Raw genomic sequence first — 21,983 nt, 5'->3', positions numbered from 1 at the left:
TCTGAATGTCTCTTTTCCCTTTGCCAAAGCCTCAGTAGTTAGGATAAAAATTAAGTAAATCTTAGATGGTAATTGATTTGGAATATAAAACTAAAGAAGACAGAAGAGAGAGAAAGTAAAATCAAGGTGATTTCTTTAAAAATAAGAACATTACAGAAATTAGAAAACGCATGCTTAAGCTCATTCCAACAATTCCCAGTTGAGATTTTCTCATATATCTGTTTTCTCTGCTTTATTCAACTCTGTTAAAATGAATCAACCAACTGGGCTCCTGCCATATCCCCTAGGAGCCTCTGCTACACTGTAATATAACTAAACATTAGAATATCTTTTTCTGATTAGCTGTCTCACAGCTTCTCTCCAAAGCATCCCCTGTGGATTTCAGAAAATTATTGCAATCTAGTACCTGAACAAGAATGGAAAATATGCCAGATCCCTTGCCTCATAACTACTATGCCTGCCAAGTTCAAGATTGTATACTAACAACTTTAAGAAAGAAATGATAAAATAGATTAAAAAACACCTACCCACCAACTGCCAGATTTGGCTTTCATTTATTCTTACTTTTCAGATCTTCAAAGTTAAGATATGAGGTGTCAGTCTTCTCAGATATTATACTTGAAGAGAATATGAAAATACATACTTGAGTGAAATGTGTGTTTGTATAATATGTGTGTGTGTATTAAACCATACCTGGAAAAGAACTAGGTGTTATTTCATAGAAAAACCCTAACATGGAAGACAGTACCAGCTATGAAACTTAGAGATATACAGCCTTGGAGGAGAGTTAATTTAATTAACTGAGTTAGGGGAAATGGGATGGCAAAACTAGATTTGTCTGGGGAAAAGATTTGGGTCAGATTGGGACAGTTGTGATGATGGCAGAATACACACACACACACACACACACACACACACACACACGTAGTCCTCCAGCAATGATTTGGAGTTGAAGAAGCAGGTTGATGGGAAAAATAGATATAAATTTGACTTCTTATGATAGCTTTGGAAGTTAAAAGAGGTGAAATGACCAAGGTCAAGAAGCAAATATATGAAGTTGTAAAATTTTTTATCACAATAATCAGTTGATTATTTTTTGTTTTTGTTATCTGTCTCTCACATTAGATTAAATTCTGTGAAGGAGTCTTGCTTACCACAGTATCCCAGCACTTAGCATAATACCTGGCACATGTTATGGAATGAATGGGCAGCAGAACTGTTCACTCATAAACAAGTATAATATCAACTTGTGTTTTATTTGTAATTCTTTTTGTTATTGCTCTTGATTGGAGCAATATCACAAGCAAAAGTATTAAAAGGCAGTTTTCTCCTCTTATTCAGATAGATCTTTATATTCTTTACTTATAGATTCACGAATGGCATAGGGCTCAGGAAGAAGAAATTAAGCATATTTTTATGGTTCAGGCTGGTCAAGGACAGGCTGCCATAATGGCATCCTTCTCACTTTGCTTGAGGAGTCCATGCCCCTCAAAAGATTATGTCGGTACTTAGAAGAAAAGGATTTGGGGTTTTGTTGCTTCTTTGTGGGAGGTGGTCCAGATCCACAAATCTCTCTGGACAAGAAAACATCTTGAAGGAAGATTGCTGTTTTCCATTCTTCAGTGAAGCCTGGATGACTATGACTGTACAGGAATACAGTGCCCTGGAAAAGGAAATGTATCATTTGGATATGGATGCATGAATACACTGTATCTTTAGGCCCTTTGGAAATGTTTCTTTGATACTGGTTATTGGTGAGAATTTCTATAATAGGCAAGGCCATAGCATCCTTGTAAGCACAATGCACCACAGCAGAGGGAAGACTGTCACTCCAGGGCAGCAGGTAAACATGAGGCCGGGAGAGCAAAGATTCAGGTACCGGCTGTGGTCTGGGCATTGGGGATCACATCAGCACTGATGTCCTTCATCGATCCAATGAAGGGGAGATGGCCAGACCTGTCAATTTGGGTAAGCATGTATTCAAATCATAATTTAATTAAAAAGTAATGCCATGACATATTTCATATATATTTAATAATTTTTACAGGAGAATGAAAGATAAAAGAAGAATGCCAGCTAGTGAAATTGAGAAAGGCTGAGCAGAAGAGGAATTGTGAAGAGAAATTAGGATTAGGGGATTTTATTAGTCATTTGTGAACTTTAAGGGATGGTTTAAAGAAAACTAATGGGAGCAAGTGAAGAGTGAAAAGGTAGTTCAGAGAAAGGATAGTTGAGAATGTGAAAGAAGATAGCAACGAGAAGAGTAGCTTGAGAGGCGACTAAAATTAAGAGAGAAATGGTATGCACCTGGAGTGATCTAAGCCTATTGTAAGTTTAGGAGTACGTATCAAATAGAGGAGGAACTACTGAAGGTGTGGGGAGGAGGAAAGTAACTAATGCACTGAGGTTCCAAAAGAAGCAGGGAGGAGGGCAAATAAATGCCACACACAGAGAAGTAACTCCCCTTCACTAGGTCTTTATTACCTCTCACTTGCAATGTTGTGGGATTTCACTGGCTGGATTCTGACCTCTTGGGTCGGGCAACTCCTATGTTTAAAGCTGCCACATAAAATCTCTTAAAGTATGCAGCTGATCTTACCTCTCTCCTGCTCAAAATTCCATACTTTCCCCTAACTATTTAATAAAGTACAAATGCTTTATTCTGGCATTTAATAACTTCTTCAAAAGGTCTCTAACCTATCTTTCCTGTATCATCTACTACTATGCAATTTTACAAACATCAAACTCCAGTCTATAGTCTATGGAGCATTAAAGTCCTGCAAAAACGCTTTGAGGGGCATTTTGGGGAGTGTCCTGGTGTCTAGTAGGTAGGGCATCAGATATCTCACCCTACTTCTAGAAGAACAGCTACCCTTTGTCTGTTTGATATGTTGGGAGTTAAGTTCTCCTTTGAAATAAGAATTTCTTTTAGTAAAAAGAAAAGTTTACAACCACCACCGGCAATGAATGTCTCACACTGATAAAAGAAGTTGTTGATGTGGGAGGAGTGTGGGGTGTGGGGAGTGGGGGTAAATGGGAACCTCTTATATTTTTTAATGTTACGTTTTGTGTGATCTATGTATCTTTTTAAAAAAAGATAACAAAAATGGAAAAAAATTAAGAAAAACCTTTTAAAAAATTATGAATTGCTATGAGTAGAAGTGTGTAGTTTGTTTGCTTTTATTATTAGGGTCATTCTAAGGAATGTACTATACCCATGACATGCCTACTCTCTAGTTCATTGGACTCACCTAGGACAACTAACAAGGAGATGACGACGGACAATGCCCATCCCAAGGAACAGACAGAGTCTGCAGCTGCAAACAAGATAATTGCATCCATCTGCCCCAAGGAAGTAAGCTTATTCTCAGTTAGAAGCAGAGTGGGCATCACCATCCCCAAATCCTCAAGATCAGGGAATGAACAATGAACTATAGTAGACTTATTAGTATTCTACTGTAGCCTTTTATTATTCTATTCTATTATATAACAAAATATAATAAATAATGTTTTATTATTTCTATAAGAATATTGTTATAGAAAAAGGATTTTCTATTTATATCCTTTTATTATGGAAGAACTCATCATTGATATAAAGACAGTGGCCACCAGAGTTTCTGAGTGATGTGAGAGGGAAGAATAGGTGTAATATGGGGGCATTTTCAGGACATTGGAATTGTCCTGCATAACATTGCAGTGATTGATACAGGTCATTTTATATTTTGTTATAACCTGCAAAATTGCGCATGACAGGGTGTAAACTGTATATAAACTGTAGTCCATGGTTAGTAGCAATGTTTCAATATGTGTTCATCAATTGAAACAAATGTACCTCATTAATGAAGGACATTGGTAATGTGGGAAAGTGTGAAAGGGAAGGGAGTGGGGCATATAGGAATCCCTTTTATTTTTTGTGTAACATTTATGTAATCTAAAGCTTCTTTAAAAATGAAAAAATAATCTACTGGTATAAGGAGGATGGAAAATATTGGATGTAAGAATGGAACAGTAACTTCACATTTTTTGTGTGAAATAATGGATACCTTATTCAACATTTTAAGAGTAAACATGGAATATATTTCTTCCCTCACTCTGCTAGATCTCGAGTACATAAACAAATGCTATTCAGCCCCTGCCTTTGTAATGTTCTTATTCTAATTATGTTAGATTAAATTGTAATGGTTTGTCAGCTCTCCAGGTTAAAATATACTATAAATTTAAATAATTTATTTGAATGGAATGATCCTAGGAGTCAATGATCAGAATGAAGATATTTTAATGGATCCTTAGCATGTGCATACATATTTGTATAATTTTAAATGACGTCAGTTAAACTAAGCATAATTAAAAATGAAGAAACGAAACAAAACAAAAAAGAAATACAAGGTCTTCCTGAACAAGCCTGATAATTTCCTTCCTTGCTGTATGAAATTCTTAATTCATAATCTTTATCCCTCAAAACTCTATAATTTTTGCTCCATTTTTTTCTGTTACCTAATGTTAGAGAAGTTTTAGGCTAGTCTAAGTTTTATTTCTTTTCTTGCAACCAGTTTCCCCTGTCACCACACTCAATCCTGGGTGCTCACAGGTGCTTTTACAATGTGGGTGTGTGTTTTCTTTGATCATATCTTTGAATAATACTTCTCTTAAACTTTTGTCCAGCATCTCCAGAGATACTTTTGATGTTTGCAATCTGATTAGTAAATAATGATATCTTATCTCATTGTTTTACATATATTTTATTACTTATGTTGTGAGGCATCCCTTCACATGTTTAAGAATTTTTTGAATTTCCTTTTTTATAAACTGCTTATTCATAGTTTGTTCCCTTTTTCCAGTAGAGTTGTGCATTATTTTTTCATTTGTTTTATGGTTGCTATGTTTATTAAAACAATTAGTTGTTTGTTATCTGACCTGCAAATACATTTTTCCTATTTGTTCTTTGGTACTCTTCCATATTCCTTAATACTGGTTTTTAATATCTATTTCCACATTCTTTGCACACTTTTGAATATTTGTATAATATTTGTATCATTATTTGTATAATAAATGCTGATTTAGATTCCTCAGAATGATTACTAATTTCTGCTCTGTTTCTTCTTCTGAGTTTATATTTCTTCTTGCTCAATGGTATCCTTTATTTTTTTCTTTTTTTGGCAGTAATCTGTGCCTTTTCTGCTCTGTATGTGTATTAATATCTTTTGAAATATCTTTATTTCATCCTTTATCTTTAAAGATAATTTAAGATGATGAAACTTGGGTTTGAAATTTGACATCAGTTTCCCCCAGCACTTTAGGTATATTTACTCAATGTCTTTTGTTTTTCCCTGGATAATAAGTCTGCTTCTAGTTTACTTTGTTTTAAAATTTTGTAGGAATTTTTCCTTTTTCTCTGATATTTTTGAAGGTTATTCTGTCTGTCTTTGGTAGTCTTCAGTTTCACCATAAGTGAGTTTAAGTATGAATTAATTTTTATTTTTTTCTGTCTGTGACTTAATACATTTATTCAATCTGAAGATTGTATTTGTCTTCAGTGCCACAAAAATTTGCCTAGTGATTTCTTATAATATTGTTTCTCCAAATGCAAGGAGATTTTTGATACCAGAGTAGCCCTGGGATTCTTTTATCTTATAGATATTCTTTGACCCACAACTCTGGCAGTTAGTTTCCTTGAACTTTTTCAGGCTGGTTGGCAGTTGTTTTTATAAAATTATCTCCTCACGCACACATTGACATTTTTTCCCATGCTTTCTCTAGGGTTTTCAGCTCTAGTGCTCATATCTTATGTGCCAGAGACCTTGTGTTCCATTCCTGGGTGAGCTGAGAAGTCCTACCCCTCTGTTCCTCAATCACATATCCTTCTTTTCAACTCTGTGAGCCACATGACTTAGGATTTGCTCAGTACTTCAAAATGAAATTCTTGTACTATTTTGTAAAAATGTCCATTACTTTTTCTTGCTTTTAGTCTTAGCATACTGAAAGCACTCAGTAAGTGTCTGTGATATTTGAATAAAGGTATGCGTGTTGTGAAGGATGGGTCCCTCTTCTCATTAGCCATTAGGCTCTATTGTGAGAGAAGGAAAGAAGTCTAAAGCAGAAATGGACCAAATCGTGGGGCTGAGAGTTGGAGAGAAGGTCTAGAGTCATGAGATGCTGCGTCTGTGGCTTGTTCTTCATCTGTGAGAAAGATTCCTTGGTTGATCTGTGAGCCAAAACAAGTGTAAAGCAGTGGGTAATATGAAAATTATTGTGAGGCATATAGCAAGTAATTGTCCAGAGGGTATAATGGGATAGAGATCTGTCCTAGCATTTGGTCCAAGGTTATTTCTGAGCGCAGGATCACCATTGCTTGAGTTTATTTTGCTTTTAACTTAAACAGGCAACCTATGAGTTTGATTAATGTCCTATGTATGTCTCAGATCCTAGGATACCAAGTTGTTTCCTCACATTGAAATGATACTTCTAGCAATTTTTGTCTTAAAACTACCCCTGGTACTCCATGGACCTTAGTTAGTCATAATAGTCTTATGATATTATCTCATCGCCTGTAGCAAATGTTTCCAACAGTGTGGTGTGTTGGTGAAGGAGTGTTGTGTGGGAATTCTACAAATGTGCATGATTGTTTTGTTGGTTCACAACTTCTGTAATGAAAATAAATATTTCTGAATAAAGGATCCTGAGACACTTAGTTCAATGGATGGATGATGTGGAAGAATTCATACATCTTTGCCTTCAAACTGTCATGTTTCACCTTCTCTGAATAGAGAGGACTGAAACTCTTATTACATATACACTGTTTTATCTCTAAGATTGTCTCCAACTCAAGGAAGGCAGTGACCTAGTATCATTTAATTTCCTGAATAGTGGTCTTCATATCTTAGACATTAAATAGCTACTGATTGATTGTTTAATGAAATTTGTGTCCATCAATTATGTAGGAACTTATCTCCTTGTATAGCCTTCAGTTTTTTGGCAAGGAACTTTTTGCCAACTAAGGACCCCTCCCTAACTTTCAAAACCTGTTTTGCCTTATCAAGTCACTGTTTTTCCTCTTTATTGAAGAAAGGAGAGAAATACATGAAGTGTGGGAAGATCAAATTTGACTTTCATGAGGTCCAATTATATTAATATTGCATTTGCTTATGACTGCAGGTTAAGAATGATATTCCAAAATTCATTTTGAGTTCTTAAATCAGGATTCTTTATTTTCTCTGTTATAATTAGTTTTCTCTGTTATAATTAGTTTCTTTTTCATTTGTTTATTTTCTTTTTATGTTTTGATGACATTCTTCTTCCCACTTTTATCTCTCCTTTACTCCAACTTCTGACAGCTATTCTCTTATTGACTGGTATTTATCCTTCTATATTTTACTGTATGCTTGTTTACTTTTTTCTAGTTCATATCATGTTATTATTTATTTTATGTGTGATTTTGTTCTTCTTTTCCTCATTATTACTACACTTTTAGAGACCCTTTTCTTGGCCCCTCCTTCCTGATTCAGCCGTTTAAATCTGTGTGTCATATTTTTCAGATATCTTTTGATTGAGAGTGATAAAAAGGTAACCCAAATTGACTTAATCAAAGAAAGGGAATGTGGTAGGCTGAATAAAAATGTCCACATCTTAATCCCCAGAATCTGTGTATATGGTAATTTGCATGGCAAAGGGATTTTGTAGATGCGATTACATTAAGAGTTCTGAGATGGGGTCATTATCCTGGATTATCCAAATGAGCCAATGTAATCACCAGGCTCCTTAAAAGAGGAGGTAGGAAGATTGCAGTTAATAGTAGGAGATGTGACAATGGAGGCAAGAGGCTAGAGTGATGTGAGGAAGGAGCCATGAGCCAAAGAATGCAAGCAACCTCTAGAAGCTGAAAAAAGCAAGGAAACAAATTCTTCCCTGAAGACTGTAGAAGGAATGCAACCCTGCAGACATCCCCCACACCCCCACACACTTGATTTTAGACTCCCTGTTTCTAGAAAGAGAATAAATTTGTGTTGTCTTAAACCACTAGGGTTGTGGTACTTTTTCACAGCAGCAGTAGGAAATGACGGAATTTATTTGCTTATATTTTGTTCAAGGTGGGACTCAATGTAATCCTTTTTTTGTTCTTTTCTTTTTTGAGTTCCTGATTTGCAATCCTTTTTTAAAAAAATAAATCTTGTAATGTAACTTCTATGATATCCATTTAGGCAGATTTAAAGGAATATGAATTTGGGAATCAGCCTGACTTCAAAACCTCTATGGATATTTATAATTTCTCCTCTCATTTTGTAATGGTGTCACATCCATACCTAATTATACAGCATTTTCTTTTATTTAGTCTTTCCATAACATTCAACTTTTCATATAAATAACTCTCTTTTTCACTCATTTTTCATTAGTGTATTCAATATTTAATAACATTTTAAATTGTTATTTAATAATTGGGAAGAAACAGATGTGATTCTTAATGGTGCTGTACAGCTATTTAGTACCAAAGAGTACACTCAGTATGCATTTTCACCAGTCACTATTTTGGTGAAAGAATGGAGAATATTAGTAAAATCAGAAAGTTTGTTAAGTGGAGATGAGCTAAGAGAACTCCTACCATATGTTTCAACAAATATACCTCAACTGGGTCCCACTGACCTGGCTGGGCAGACATCTCTATCCTTGACATCATCCCTGTGGTCAAAGGGATATTTGGCCAACGACATTGAATGATTCCCCCAAAGTCATTCACAACCTAAGTCTCCCTTGCATTTTTCCCTTTCTTCACTCTATAGAGGCTGAATAATCCAGATATTTAATTTCTTATTCCACATTATAGTAAGATATAGACATGCGACCCAGCTGGAACTTTGAAACATAATTGGAAGGCTTTTGGGGGATTTCGGGATAAGATTTCTCTTCCTGGAAAAGAGTGAGATGAGTGTGAGGGCAGTTTCTTTCATGACACCCAAGCATGCGTCCTTCCTGTGGTTTTTGCCTGTAGATGGTCATGTAACTATGAGGGAAGCTAAGACAATCTTAAAGAAATTTCCCCAGCAGCTTGAAATTTAGGAGCTGCTGAAACAACCTGGAACTTGTTATGAAAATAAGATTTACTGTAAGTTGTTTTTTCTTTTACTTGTAGATGAATGATTCTTCACTGATGGAGAAGAGAATTAACTGGTAGGCTAGACGGGGATCATGTCCTCACCATTAGAGACAGGCTATATGTTGGTTCAAGAGGCAAGGACTGAAGATGAGGAGGGGATGTTTATCTAAAGGAAAACAATGATGCTGCTATTAAGGGAGGGAGGGAGTGTATCCCATGCAGACATAAACAACAGAGGTAAATTTCACTCAGGCATTGAAAACTCTCTTATTCTTATATGGAATCAAAGTTAAAATTCATGTGTAAGGCATTGTTTCCAGAGAAACCTGAAGTGCTTTCCTAACTTGCTAATGTTTCCTTTCTTTTCCCCTCTTTTCCTAAAATACTCCTCACTTGTGAATTAGAAACCTATCGGGAGTAGGAAGATAAGTTGACTTGAGCTAGAGTCAAATGAAACTGTCAAAAGAAGCATTCCAGTCACTTTAAGTAGCTCTGTGAAGTCTATCTGCCTGTCTCTTTCCTGTAGTCTCTGTAAGACAGCTCTTGTTAAAGATACATGTCATGTCAGTCAAACTCCATAGGTGGTGCTCGGAGTTTGAGATATTGACAATAGGAATTTGCTTTTGTCTCCTATAATCCCACCTCAAAGATATATGGTAGATACAGATGCCACTTATAAGATGGATGAAAAATTGTAGATGGTAGCCAGTATTGTTTCTGACTTATCAAATGGATACTGGATCTGACAAAAATCTTTTCCTTTATTTGAGTACAAGAGCATCTTCATGACTGATTTTATAAAATATGTAGCTTTTCAGCTAGGTAGAAAGATTAATGGCTAGTTTAAGTTTCAATGCATGAAAGTTACTGAGAATCTACCAATTTAAGGAGATAATTTAATTTTTATTTTTAAAAGATACACAGATCATACAAAATGTTACATTAAAAAAAAAATAAGGGATTCCCATATGCCCCACTCCCCACACTCCCCACTTTTTTTTTTTTAAGATTTATTCATTTATTTATTTCTCTCCTCTTCCCCCCCACCCCGGTTGTCTGTTCTGTGTCTATTTGCTGCATTGTTGTCTTTGTCCGCTTCTGTTGTTGTCAGTGGCACAGGAATCTGTGTTTCTTTTTGTTGAGTCATCTTGTGTCAGCTCTCTGTGTGTGCAGCACCATTCCTGGGCAGGCTGCATTTTTTTTCGCTCTGGGCGGCTCTCCTTATGGGGCTCCTTGTGCGTGGGGCTCCCCTACGTGGGGGACACCCCTGCGTGGCAGGGCACTCCTTGCGTGCATCAGGACTGCACATGGGCCAGCTCCACACCGGTCAAGGAGGCCTGGGATTTGAACTGCGGACCTCCCATGTGGTAGACGGATGCCTTAACCACTGGGCCAAGTCCGCCGCCCCACACTCCCCACTTGTCCCACATCAACAACTTCTTTCATTAGTGTGGTACATTCATTGCAATTGGTGAACAAATTTTGGAGCACTGCTACACAGCATGATTATAGTTTACATTGTAGTTTACACTCTCTCCCAGTCCATTCGGTAGGTTATGGCAGGATATATAATGTCCTGCATCTGTCCCTGAAAGAAGAACATAATTTAAGACCCTGGTAAAGGTAATATAAAAATTAGAAGGTTTTAGGTCTGCAAATGGGGGTGGGAAAGGGGAAGGCAAGATATTTGCATAAGTATTATTCAGAGATATTAATTAAGCACCAGACTAGATGTACCAAATATTATAGGGATTCTGAATTGACATCTGGTTAGGGAGTTAGGGAGTCTTCAAGGGAGGAATAATATGCTTTTTGGAGACTATGAAAATGAACACCTTATTAAGGCAGGAACACTTGTGTACTAGGCTCAGAACTTTTGTGAACTACTTAGATGATCTGGAAAAATTACCTTTAAGTTTGTCAAGTTCATCTTTAAGATGAACAGAGCTTTACTGGTGATAATATTAGACTGAAATATTTTTGTTTCTTTTTTCACTAGGGAAGTGATTAAATTATTACACAATGTAGTTTTAAGTATAGGGCTTTAAATACAAAAGGGGCATGGAGAAGATACTTTTATAAGTAATTAAGATATAAGTACTTAGCATCTATTTTTATCTAAGAAAGCTCCAAATAGAAATGATTCATGCTCTTATAAGATTGTATTTATTACTTCTTGCCTCTGCTTCATTCCAAAATTGATTTCAGGCACTTCACAAAAACAAAGTATGTCAATGTTTTTGGAGGGTAGACTCAATTTCTTATGATGTATGAATTGAAAAACAGTAAGATGTTCTAAAATATCCAAGGTATTATGTCATGAACTATGCCAGAGCAAATAAAAAGAGAAGTCAGATTTTTCTGAACATATTTTATACAGCTCTCTTTGCAGTTTTAAATCAAGACTTTGAGTACTCATTCATTGGACCTCCATTTTTTGCTTAGTGCTATCAGACACTATGAGGCTGAGAAAACTAAGGAGGGAAGTCCTGATTTCATTGGGGGCCAAAGAGTTTAGTGATAAAAAATAAAGTCTTTTTGACTGAAGGAATTAATTCAGCACTGAATATATTATTTTTATTGTTATGCCAAAGGTGCTCATGGACTACATTTAAATGAATTAATGATTGCTCTAAGAATTAAGCAATATAGTTGGTAGCTAATGGTGGTACACCCATGAGAGATGGGTGTTGTTATATGTAGATTTATAGGTAAAAGAGAAAAGTTAATTTCTTCTCAAAAGACAGTGTTTCAACCTTGTGATACTTGGTTAAAATAAAAACCTGAAGCTAATAAGCAGATCAGGGAGAAGGAATTTTAGGAATATGGAAATATATTTAAGTTGGGGAGACTATGATCATCATAAAAATAAAAAAGGAAATATAAAGTCAGCTGAGCAGTTTGCTTTTGGAATTTCTTTACTCCTTAATCTCTTTGTTAGCCCATCTTCCCTCCTTTCCCTCAGATACACTGAATGGTTGGCCTACATAGCACTCTGCTATGGCTGAGGAGAGATGTGACCTCAGACAATACTTTAAAAGTGTGAGAAAAGGCAATGAGGCATCACTCTACTCTCATTCACAAATGAAGAGGCTGATATTCTAGAGATTTACTAATGAAACAAAATGCTAAATTAAAGCTTTAGTTTAGACACTAAAGTGATACATATTGTATACCAAAGGAAGTTTTGAGACGCACCATATATGTGTGGCCATAAATCCTCAAAGAATCTTAAATCTGTCATAAACATGGAGGGTATCAAAAGAATCATGGAGGCCAGGGGTAGAGGATTTTTGAAAACAATTTATTTGGGCAGAGTTGTGAGTACCATCCTCTCCCCAAAGAGGTATTTCCTCCTAGGAACTGAAAAAGTGGTGTATGAGGTGGAGACGGGAGGCTGGAGCTCATGTAGACATTCTATTCCCTTTCTAAGTATGCTGGAAAGTAATGAAATGTTTTACACAGCACTATGGCATATTTATGAGTTCACTTTTGCTAGTCTATGGAGAATCGATGGGCTGTCGATCAGTTGGGCAGTGGTGGTGGTGTACCAGCTGAGAGGTGGTGGATTAACAAGCAATTTATGGAGTGTTATGTGGGGGTGAGAAAACAATGCCAATTTTTATGGAAGCAATTTTCATTTAGAGGAGTAGACAAGATCACCTTGAACTTTCTAGGTTCTCTAGGGAAAAAAACCCAGCATGCTTGATGTTCAAACACTCAACCAATATTTGATTTCCATTTTTTGATAATTAAAAGAGTAATTTTGAATGACAGTATTGGCTTTCCAAGAATGCATACACAAGTCAGATCCTACCATTCCACCACAAGTGCTGAAATTGCCAATTAAATATAAGGTCATTAACTTTAGCAAGTTTGGAAATTGAATTTAGAGAGAATAATTCCATGCCCAAATTTTACAAATAACAGCTGAGACCCAGACAAATCATACATATATAGTTCTTTGTTTGTGAAACAAAGACTAGAGCTCAGGAATCCAGACTCCACCAGGTCTTTCCCCACCAGGATCAGAGCACTAAGTAACAGTGGCAAGCATTGCCAGATGTCAAAGTCAAGAGGACTACAATATAGTAGGATTGCTAAACCAAGAAAGAGGTCAAAATCTGGGAAGATAAGAAAAATTATTAATTCATGTTCAGAGGTTCTTATGAGCTATGGTTAGAAAAGTAGATCATCAACAAGGGTGAGGGGGCACTACTTGCCTATGAATACCATTGAGCAGTAAATTTTCAGATACTGGAGTTGCTAATTGGATCCAGTTTGCTTACTCTGTGAGTATAACTAAGAATTTTTTTTTTAAGATTTATTTTTATTTATTTATTTCTCTCCCATCCGCCCCCCCCCACCCCTGTTGTCTGTTCTCTGTGTCTATTTGTTGCATCTTCTTTGTCTGCTTCTGTTGTTGTCAGCGGCACAGGAATCTGTGTTTCTTTTTGTTGCTGTCATCTTGTTGTGTCAGCTCTCCGTGTGTGTGGTGCCATTCCTGGGCAGGCTGCACTTTCTTTAGCGCTGGGCGGCTCTCCTTGCGGGGCGCACTCCTTGCGCGTGGGGCTCCCCTAAGCGGGGGACACCCCTGTGTGGCAGGGCACTCCTTGCGCACATCAGCACTGCGCATGGGCCAGCTCCACATGGGTCAAGGAGACCCGGGGTTTGAATCGCAGTGGTAGATGGATAGCCTAACCGCTGGGCCAAGTCTGCTTCCCATAACTAAGAATTTGATTCCCTGTTAATTTGTTCCCTTCTCCTTCCCCCTTTCACTTTTTTGCTAAATGTAAACAAATGCAAAACTTGTACTGGCTTTTATTTGGTCATTATCGAGTGCTCTGAATGCTTTCTGAAATTATTCCTTCCCAATCAGATATTGCCAGAGTCAGTTTTTTCAGTCAGATCTGAAGGAGTCCTCAATCTTCATACGCAGACTTTCTGTATATCTCCTCATGGTATATTTAGCAAGGTACGTTCTTACTGTTACCTATACACAAAGTAAAAAAGTAAGTTAGTGTTAATTATACCTCACAGCTTCCATTCTATGACTTGATTTTATGAGGATTTGATAACAAAATACTGGTGTACCTTAGGGTAAGAAATCCCTTCCTTCCTTCAATCTTTCCTACTTTCCTACCTTCCCACATGCCTGCCTGCCTTCTGTTCTCCATCCATTCATTTGAAAAATATGAGTGCCCTCTGTATGACACCAAGAGAAGGGCTGGTGACTTAACTGTGAAAAACACAGATGTAACTCTACAATAGGTGAATTAGAGAAATTAAATAAACAAAATCATTTCAGATATTGGTAAGAGTTATGAGGAAATAACATTGAGCTGTGTGAGAAAATAGTGGAGGGTTATTTTACATGGGGATCTCTCAGGAAATAATTTTTCATTTGAAATTTGAAGGATAAGAGAAAAGCAGCCAAACCTATTTTTGCACATTCTGTTCCCACCATAGGGAACAGCACATGCAAAATCAGCTGTAGTGCAAATGTGTGTTCCCATCATAGGAAACAGCATGTGCAAAGTCTGCTATAGTCCAGTGTTGCCTTGTATGACTTGGAAAAAGATGCCTCTTCTTCAGGACATTACTGGAAAATTGCTTTAATAGATGCACAAGTCTGTGAAGAATCCAAATGTGAGTTAAGCCCCTTGTAAGTTCAATGTATAACCTGCTTAGTTGCATGTGGTAGCCTAGCAAAGGCTCTGAGGTGGGAAAGAAGGTGGTATATTGTGGAAGTAGATCACTCATCTTCCTGGAGTTTATTCCCAGTGATAGACCAATAAACAAGGATCATAGTAATGCAAGTTTTTTTGTTTGTTTGTTTGTTTTTTAACTCAGCAACTCAATAGTTCCACTGAGAATATATTTCTGAACTTCCTTCCACCTTATAATCATGGTCACAGATTGACTGTAATAGCTTCAAGTATAATATATTTACACTTTTTTTTTCTCCCAAAAGCAAGGAATAGGGGTCTGTTGGGGAAAGATTTCTCTTCTATTTGACTTTCTTCTCTTTCTTTTCTCCCCTTTCCTACCCCTCTCCTCTTTTCCTCCTTCCTCTCTCTCCTCCTCTCCCTCCTCTCTCATCTCCTCTTCCCCCTTCTTCCATACCTCTCTCTTGGCCCCACTCTTCCCCCTCTGCCATGTCTTATCCTCCCCCTCTCTTTTCCTTTCTCCTCCTCTTCCTCTTTTTCCACCTCTTTTTCTTGTTTTCCTCCTCCTCTCCCTTCTTCAAATTAGGGAAGACAAGGTTTCTCAGAAGTCTACAGCAGACTTCATCTTATAGCTTATTTACCAAAACTGGTCACTGCCATTTCATAGATTTTAGAAGGAGCTCACCTTCTCTGATACCACAGTACTTAAAGACTTAGCACTATTTTTACAAGTAAGGTAAGAAGAATATTGTCAGCTACATTTATGGGACTCAGAAAGGAATCTGGTAAAATCAGAGCTCTCTGAATGTGTTTAGAAGGCAAGAGACATGATAGGATGTATGTTTTAATGATATTCCTCTGAGTGTTGAATGATGAATGTACTGGAAGACACAAAAGTGGTAGCAGAGAAAATTAAGAGGCATTGCAGAAGTAAAGTACAGATGAGAATTAAAGGTGACTTAGACTGAGACGGTAATGGAAGAAATGAAGAAAAGTAAATGAATGTAAGGTAAAATTGGGAGATGGAGCTCATAGTACCTGTGGATCCAACAGTAGTCTTAATCCAATTTTTGAAAATAGCATAGAGCAAGCTAGAGTCAGAGTAATGGAGATCATTTCTGCCACTGTCATTTTTTTTTCAAATATATAATGATAAATAGCTCCTGCTGCTATGTAATATGAAGTGCTCTGGATTTAGCTACAGTTCCTGATGTATTAAATGTATTTCCCTCCAGGCAAATCACTCAGTTTTCGCATTAGTAAAATGGGAGGATGTCTCCTTCGCTGGGTATCTGTGAGGACTGCATGAGTCAATGTGTGTGAAAGTGCCTTGTAAACCAAGAAGAATCTCACCTATATGAGGTAATGTCATCTCAGGGAGACAGGGTGAGGATGCAGATCTCTTCATTCTGAATCTCCATCTTCTGAGTTAGACTAACACAGACTGCCAAATGCTGTTATCTTAGGAGGGAGAAGAGGGATGGCCTGCTCTTTTCACCTGTGCTATGGGTTCAGTTTTGTCTGCAAAAAGGTATGTTGAAGTTCTAAATGCCAGTATCTCAGAAAGTGACCTTATTTGGAGAGTCATGCAGGTGTAATTAGTTAAGATGAGGTTTTACTGGAGTGGGGGGGAGGGGTCCCTTAATCCCAAATGACTGGGGTTCTAGAGAAGAGACAGAAAACAGAGACTGACAGGGGAGAAGGCCAAGTGAAGGTGGAGGCAGTCTGTGGTGACGCAGCTACAAGAAAAGGAATGGCAAAGGTTACTGGGAACCAACAGAAGCTAGGAAGAGCCAAGAAAGTATTCTTCCTCCAGGTCATCAGAGGGCATGGCCCTGGCACCACCTTGATTTCAGACTTCCAGCCTCCAAAACTTTGCGGGAATAAACTTTTGTTACCAAGTCTGTGGTAAATTGTTACAGCAGCCCTAGGAACTCAGTACAATCTTCTTGATTCTCCTTTTAAATATAATGAATCCTGTAAAAACAGATGAGGTGATATCAAAATGAAACAAGAGAGTCACTTTTCCTTTAATCGGAGGCAAGTTTACGTTTTGAAGAAAAATTTTCTAAATCTTTGACTAAGCTTAAGCCCACGACTAATGACCAGATCTTCGTATGAGTTGTTTGTTCCCATGTATTTGCCTTATCTTTTTTTTTTTTTCCATTGCCTGTTTCTCTCCTTTGCATGTAGCATCTCACAAAGGCTTTCAAAGGCTCCTCAGTCTGTTCCTAGAGGTGAAGTAGTTGAAACACCAACTGGTTCTGTGATTATAGTACGTGTGAACGAACTTGGTCCTCAGGGAATGTGTTCCTGTTGCACTTCCATTGACTTTACTGGGATAACATAAATTTTTTGTAAATCTCTGCTCTCTGCATGTATTAAATATCCATGCCAAATGTGCTGAACTTATTGACAAAACCCACACTGTTCTTCCTGACGGCAGTACAGAAACTTGAGAGCTGCAGATGGGCAAGCTGTGTTCTGTTCTGTCTTAAATATCAGCAACAGAGTTGTCTCTTAGTTCACCTTCCATAATCTTTATAGTTGATGGTGAAAATAATATAGGTTTCAGCTACTACATGGGAGCCTGCAGCATTAGCCACTGTAGGCATTTTATTTCATGGCATTCACTTGGAAGAATGAAATAGCTGGGTGTCATGTAATTCTTTTAGGATTACTTTTTTAAACTACTACTCAAAACAATAGCAAGTTTTATGCTGTCTTTAGAAGGCGTGAGAAACAATGTAGAACTTGAAGGCTAGATAAAACTTGCAGAGAACATTCAGTCTGGTCCTCTGTCTTAAGTGGAAGTCTAGAAAAACTATTCCAGAGTAATAAATTCTTGCTTATCCATGTTGATAAGATTGAAAAAAAAATTAGCCTCAAATCTTGATCACACAGATTTATTTTTAAAAACTAAGATAAAATTTACAAATAGTATAGTATTATACCTGGGAAATTTAACAAATTCTGTCAAATGTATATACCAATGTAGCCATCTTTCCAATCAAGCTTAGAATATTTCCATCAACCCAGGAAGTTCCTTAAAGCTCCTTCCACTCAACCCCCCATATCACTCACATCCAGAGGCAGCCTGGTGTTCTAGTACCATAATTTAGTTTTACCTGTTTTTGAACTTCATATAATGCATCTATTCTCTTTTGTGCTTGTTTTCTTTCATGGAACGAAATATTTTTGAGATTCATGAATGTTATTGTCTACATCAGTAGTTTATTTTTGTGAGTCGAGTAGTATGGAATGAATATAACCAAGTTTATCTGTTCTCCTGTTGGTCGAAGTTTAGGTTGTTTATATGTTTTTTGACTTTTGAAAATAAAGTTGAAAGAAACATTCTTGTACTGTTATTTTGGTGCATATGTTTTTCTTTCTCTTGGATAAATACCTAAGAGTGGAATTGCTGGATCATGAGGTAGATATATGATTAATTTATAGGAAACTGTCAAGCCATTTTCCAAAGCAGTTGTACCATTTATACTCCTACCAGCAGTTTTTAGGAGAGTTTCTGTTGCTCTATTTGCTCGACAAAATTTGGTGGTACTTTCAGTTTTTAATATTTTAACCATTCTAGTAGGTATAGTGCCTTTGAATGAACAGAAGTTTTGATTTTGATTAACTACAATACATCAGTTTTTCTCTTATGGTTAGTTAACCCATAGAATTCAATATTTCAGTTTACTAAATCTGCTTCATTCCCTATTTATTTATCAGAGTGAAATTCTCAATTATGTGGAATTTACCTAACCAGGAGCCACGGTTAACCAAAACTTTTTATGATACTTTACTAATTGGGATAAAGGACAATAAACTTATTTTTCTAAGAACATGGTAGTCTAAATTCATATAGAGCAACTTCCAAATATAAACTCATACCAATGCTGGGTAAAATATAACCAAAACATTAATTTCCCTGCAAATTTAGTAAAGAGAAGGGAAATTCCTCCTACTAAGAGAAATAAACACCCCAAAATCTCAAAGCCTAGGCAGTAGAAATGCAAGTTGATGTTATAAAAACTGATCAAAGGGTTAGGGCTGAGTAAGTGATGGACCCAGATATTAGCCTTAACAGCTAGATGATGGGCTATTATAGCCCTTACAAGAGTGGGTGGTACAGACCCAGGACCCATGCAAGCTCAGGAGATGAAGTCAAACTCTCTGTACAGATCTGGAAATGCTATGTGAAATGGGCACTCGTCATTTCTATCTTTTGGAAGCTTCTTACCTATTTGAGGCTCTGGACTGGAAAAAGAAATTCTCTCACAAGGGAAAAAGGGTGAACAATGCAAAAGTATATAGCAATCCAAGCAGAGAAGTTAACATCAAAACGGGTCCTCTACTTGCAATGATCCTCAGTATTACTATTGGTGAAAGTAAATGCAGAATGTCTTTGCAGTGGACACTTTTATGAATTAGAGAAACAGGACTTCCCATCCCTAACAACAACAACACATGAGTAACTGAAAAGCAAAAAAAAACTTTATTGCTGATGATCTCACAACAAACAGTTACAAAATATATTAGGGAATATTCCATGAAGAAAAAATAAACAGTCATGCTAAACAGGAGGTGTATTTTTCTTAAGATCAAGAACTTCAGACAATTGTAAATTGTATGTTTAAAATGATACAGCATAAAAATGAAACATAACCCATATATATAAATCATATTGAAATTATAGGTTACTATGAATAAAGAACTGGAGGGAGCACATGCGACTCAAGCAGTTGAGTGCTCACCTCCCACATGGAGGTTCAGTTCTTGATGTCTTCTAAAAAAAAATACAAACACACACACAACAACAAGCGAACAAATGAGAAAACCAACTCAGGAAAACTGATGTGGCTCAGTGGTTGAGCACTGCCTTCCCACATATGATGTCCCGGGTTCAGCCCCTGGCACCTCAAAAAAACAAACAAAAAACAAACAAAAACCTGGGAAGTCTGGAAAAGAAAATATATATATAGAAATAAATAGACTGAATAACAGATTATCAGAACAGAAGAATCTGTTAGTGAACTGAAAGACAGATGTGAGAAAAAACATTGGGAACATAGTAAAAACATGATTAAGAAAAGGAAACTATGAGAAACTATCTGTTTATAATGATTGTATGGTTTATTTACTGTACACCTGCTATATGCTAGAAAATGTATGCACCCAATCTAATTTAAACTCTAACTCAGGAACACCTAGTTCGCTGATGAGAAAACTGAGTTCCAGAAATATTCAATTATAAATTAATATTGTTTGGAACAAAAATTTGGACCAGGCTCTGTCCACCTCAGTACATCTTTTTACAGAGACCCCCAGAAAGAAATTTCCACTACCTTTCTTCATTAGACAGTTTATTCCCACTGTTAATGTATTTTTTCACCATTACTTTACTGTTCTTAGACTTATTTTATGTGTGGGGGGGTGGTTGATATTTAAGCAATCATTTTGTCAACCAAGGTTTTGATAATTTTCATGTAATGCACAGCAGGTCATATGCAGATGAAGAAAGAAGTTAAAGTTTCTCCTTGTTACAAATTTTGTGTCTCTACCCTGCTGACTTTGGTTTATAGTGATAGTCTTTTTCAAGAATGTCAGGTCCTGGAAAAACTGGTTCATGATATCCAAATTCACCAAGGACAAAATGACAACAGTAAAAAAAACAGAACCTCACTTTAATAATGAATACTGAGAAGTACTGGTCAACATATTCTCTTCCTACTAGGGAAGTTTATTTTGGAAAATAAGCTCAAATAAAACAGTCGTCTGCATGTGAGATTAGATCTGGAAAGAAGAGAGGCTATCCTATATTAGACAAGTGAGTATCTAATTTGGATACACACTTAGCCAGTGCTGGAATCGAACTATTCTAGTTTTCACCATTGCCCTTTATTTGCTTTTCTCATCTCTTCATTGCTGTAAAATGCGTGTATGATTGCTGAAGGGCAAGAAGAGCTTACATTTGGAATTTGGAAGAAAGTCTGAGACAGGGATATGGATTTGTGAAGATTTTATGTAAGGATGTAAAATAAAGTAATGGAAAAGGAAAAGTCCATGAAAGAAAATACACAAAGTCAACTAAAAAGAGTTCATATAGGAAGGAATCTGCATTATTTCTGAATAAGTGGGTACCTCTTCCTCCTTATGTCCAGGACATTTCATAGCATGTATTTATCCTTGAAGGGGAAGACCTTTTATTGTCTCCCATTTAGAAAGTTACTCTTAGTACTTTCTGAAGTGTCTTGTGCATGCATTAAAGTAACAATAAAAAACTGCTGTAACAGTTAAAACCCCAAATCTTGGGGACTTAGCACAATAGAAGTTACTTCCTCTCTTATGTAAAGTTCAGAACTGGTGTTCATGATTGATGGTATGTCTTTTTGAAGTGGCGTCTTGGGGTATGACATTTTCAACACTTGGCTTTACAAATTGCTGTGCGAGTCTGCAGTGAGTCAGTGGATGTAGGATGTAGGACTGTGCCTGAAAAGAATTACGGGCAGGCCTGGAAGTGGTGTAGATTACTTCCACTCTAGTACACCTAACTGCAAGGGAGACTGGGATAAGTGATATTACTATGAGCTTTGGAAGAAGAAAAAATTGATTTGGTGGAAGAATCTGCCTGACTGAAGGAAAACTTTCAAGTTAACTATTTCCTGTGGTTTCCTTGATGGCTGATAGTCTTTTACTGAAGCAACTTTCCATTGGTTCTATCCCTGTTGCCATGTAAATGACAGGAGTAGGAATCTGACAAATTGATGGCCATTTATCTTTTCATGTAAATCATTAGTAAGTCAAGTTGGGACACACATATGAAAAATGAAAAAGAACAGAATAGTATAAAATAGGTTGCAGTGTGTTACATAAAGCACAAGTAAGTATTTGTTTTATATAACTTTTGCTTCAATTATACATATATGTATGGGTCACTGAGTCAAGTTTGATGTAATGCATACTTCTTTCTGTGAGTGGCAGAAAAATAATAAAATATGGTGTATCTAATTTACTACAGCTTTTCATTCAAAGCAGGATGTCAGGTGGACTTGGTTCAGAATATAATTCTATCCCATTTCAGTTTTGTTTGGCATTATCTGGAGTGAATGAAAATACACCCATTTAAGCTTTAATATAACCTGAATATTTTTCTTCCTGTAAATAACAATGACAGGGTAAGAGATTCATGAAATATCATTCTCATGTTTCTACACTAGACAAAGGGA

The sequence above is a fragment of the Dasypus novemcinctus genome, chromosome 11 (assembly GCF_030445035.2).
Source record: "Dasypus novemcinctus isolate mDasNov1 chromosome 11, mDasNov1.1.hap2, whole genome shotgun sequence".
NCBI lineage: Eukaryota > Metazoa > Chordata > Mammalia > Cingulata > Dasypodidae > Dasypus > Dasypus novemcinctus.
Note: the sequence above shows the minus strand (reverse complement) of the source record.